Raw genomic sequence first — 4,036 nt, forward strand, 5'->3', positions numbered from 1 at the left:
CAATTCATTTAAAACCAATTTTAAGCAGCACAACCTTTCTGGCACAAGCAGTTTAAAAACAAACAGTTAATTGTAGTTTGGGTGCACTACAACAGATCACATCATCGTTTCATATCTGGAATTCTAGTTATAGATTAGTACTGATCTATATAAAACGTAAAAAGAAAAGGTCCCAAAGCGGAACCCTGAGGAACACCACCTTAAATCTGTAATCTCTAGGAGCAGAAGATTGACCTGATGACGTCTTGCATCCAAGGCCTAAATTGCAGCTGAAGTTGTACTAAACCCTGTTTGGTTAAATTATGAAATATGCTCTGTTAAATGTGATCATTGTTGACTAATGACGAAATGCCATTTATTGTTAATCCGAGAGTTTAGCTTCCCTTAAATATCCAGAATTCCCCTTCCACATTGGGATGCACTTTGACATTTAGAATTTACATTGAAATATGTAAGGTGGTTTACCCTTATCCTGGGAATTGATGAGTTGATTTTTTAGTCGAAAGCCCATGAAAATTGCTTAACAAACAAACTGTGAAACCAGAGCTATGTAATTGGCGACAGTCTGAGTCAAACCATCTGATTGGCGAAGGAACAGTTATAATAGAGCCCAACTGCATTAAACTCTAGCTAATGGCTATCGTTTCAGTTGATTACTGGTGGTCATGAGGAAATTTATTTCGTCAAACTGAAAGAATTCTCAAATCAAAAATTTTTAATTCAGTTTTGATCTAAGGATGTGTTACCGTAACCATCCCTTCATACCCACATAATTTTAGTATTCTCTTTAAGTTTGGACTCGTGGCCAATATCTTTTTCGTAAATTTGTAAAAATGGGCCCACCGATTTGGCCAAATTGTCGAAGCAGTGTAAATTTGTTTGCTCACTTTTTGGTACAAGGACATCTAAATGTCAAGTTCTTAGTAAGACTTAAAAGAAGCCTAGGGCATTCAAAATTCTTCAAAAATGTTTAAATGGCACAGGTGTCATAGATCATATATCATGTTTTGATATGGAACAAATCATACAATAGTGTATGACAACACCTGAAGTTGGGCAAATGAAAATGAAAAATGCATTGTATAAAATGAAAAATGCTCAAAGATTTAGCGTTCTTGTGGATCAGACTAGTATTTAGTTGTATAGCCACGGTTTCAGAATCAGAAGAGCTTTACTGCCAAGTGTGCTTGCACAAACAAGGAATTTTCGTTGGTGTGGGAAGCTTCTAGTACAAACATTCAACACAAAGCCAGTACAAATATAATAAGATTTACAGTCTAAAAGATTCTAAAATATGCGTATATAAATAAAAGACTATTGTACAGAAAATGGGGGATAGTAACATATGAGACAATGTACAGTGTAGTATATAGTAGGATATACATATTAACAGATTGTATGTACACTTGTGCAAATGGATAATGTTGTAAGTAGAGGTAGTGTTTTTATATGTATCTTTTATTTCTCCATGTACTGATTATAAGGCACTATAGTGCACACTATAGGAGTATCACTCTGGAGTATTTCAACAGGTCCTGAAGTGTGGGAAAAGGAGCACCAATAATCTTCTCAGCACTACGAGCTGTCCGTTGTAGTCTTCGTAGGTCTGATTTGGTGGCTGAGCCGCACCAAACAGTTATTGAAGTGCACAGAATAGATTGGATGACCGCTGAGAACTGGATTTGGTTTCTGCGTACTGCTTCACATCTGTGTTGCATGGAGTCGAGCAATTCTTTCACCTGTTAACAGGTCTTCCAGCCCAGGACAATTGCACTATAGACCACAATTCCTCTGTATTTCTTGCTTTTGCCTAAGAAACAGCGTTATTGATGTCACCCCACAAGTTTTATATTGGATTAAGGTCTGGAGATTGGGCTGACCACTTCATAACGTTAATCTTGTTGGTCTGGAACCAAGATACAAGGGCATTTCCTCTTCGGCATAAGGCAACATGACATCTTTAAGTATTTGAATGTACTCAAACTGATCCATGATCCCCGGAATCTGATAAATAGAAACATCCCCGTATAATGACGCTTGCTCCACCATTCTTCACTGTCTTCATAGCGTACTGTGGTTGAATTTCGGTGTTTGGGGGTCGTCTGACAAACTGTCTGCAACCCCTGGACCCAAAAAGAACACTCTTGCTTTCATCAGTCCACACAATATTGCACCATTTCTCTTAAGGCCAGTCAATGTGTTCTTTGGCTTACTGTAACCTCTTCAGCACATGTGGTTTTTTCAACGGGGGCTTCTTGCCGATAGCTTGGCTTCACATAGGCGTCTTCTAATTGTCTTTTGTCATTTTGGATATTCTTCCATCCATCGAATGGTAGTTTTCTGTTTTCTTCCACATCTTTCTGGTTTTGGTTGCCATTTTAAAGCATTTAATATCATTTTAGCTGAGCAGCCTATCATTTTCTGCACTTTTTATATGTTTTCCCCTTTCTAATAAATGTTTTAAGAACGATATCTGGAACGATCCATTTCACTCAGATTTTCAGAGAGAAATTTTCTGCCTTCGTCCTTATTAAGGGCCACTTGTTTGACAGATGATTTATCTCTCTCATTAAACTCCACACTGCTATTATTTTGAACGCCCTTTTCAATGAAAGATTCAATGCACAGAGTTCACTGCATGCATGTCATGACTGTTGGTTTTCTATTACTCTTCTACACCTAAGTAAAATATTTGCATATATAAATATACTTTCTACCAAGTGACGTTGGACTGCTATTATTTTGAACATAACAGTATATATAAATAGCTGTTGTGTGGCTCAGTGGTTAGATCATGGCACTAGTTATGCCAAGGTCGTGGATTCAATCCCAGGGATTGCACAAAATTAGAAAACAAATGTATGGCATAATGCAATGTAAGTGGCTTTGGATAAAAGCTTCTGCCAAATGCGCACAAAACTGTGTGTATATATATATATATATATTTACTCATTGACAAAACTCACACATATACTGTATATATTTACAATACAGGTTGATATCTAAATGTTTTACTTTATATTTAACAAGTTTGTTATCAAAACTGGGAATCGATAAGAATTGGAATCAATAAACAGATTCAGAATAGGAATTGATCAAAAACCAAACGATACCCAACCGAATCATTGTTATTGTTTTTGAGGCTAATCTGGCCCAGTGCATTCTCAACCCACACAGACATGTTTTCTATTTTAATTGCATCATTACATTCAGTTCAAGGATATTTCTGGTAGTTAGACTGTTTTGTGAAAAAGCAATAAATCATTTTGGACACCTGGAGCCCCCTGAGTCTCTCTAATGTATTGAAAGCCAGACCAACTCTGTAGTACAAATATTATTTGCAAGTCGAAGGCGATCAGTTCATGCGTGATATCATCAATCTGAAATATCATGTCATTCATTTGTAGAATTCAAAACATTCATTTGACTTGATTGATTGGACGCTGTTTCCATCTGCTTCGTTCAACTGTGCTGATGACGTGTTGAGGGCTGCCGGCTCATCCGTCACTCGTGCAGTAAATGGCGTAATGTAATGTTTGAATTGTGTGCTGCATTGGCTCCTGAATCTGGGCTTGCGGACTTGATATTGCATTGAGCCAGCAGCAGAGTGACTGTGCAGTCCGGTTGATTCAGGATTTCGGCAAGCACGGTGTTTTATTCAGAAATAATGCTTTAATTCACACAATGCATGCGAGTAGAGTAGAGCTGTGTGCGGTGTTTTGTGCAAGAGCACTGGAGCAGTCAAGCTCAACGGGATGCGAGGTGCACGACAGCACAGCGATCACAGATCAAGACTAAAAGCTTTTCGGATTGACTGCCAACGGCACACCCCACAGTGTTGTAGTATGAGCTGCTTTAGATCCACAACATCATCGATGTGCCCGTACATCACATCACACTGTGCGTGTCAAAGTCTCTCTGAGCACGAGCGCACGTAGAACGGATGCAAATGTTGTGCATAAATGAATGAGGAAATAGTGTACACGTGAGGCGTGTGTACTGTATGAATCGCTGTCCCCTCCCACTGAATCCGCAT

Source organism: Barbatula barbatula, assembly GCF_947034865.1.
Source record: "Barbatula barbatula genome assembly, chromosome: 11".
Lineage (NCBI taxonomy): Eukaryota > Metazoa > Chordata > Actinopteri > Cypriniformes > Nemacheilidae > Barbatula > Barbatula barbatula.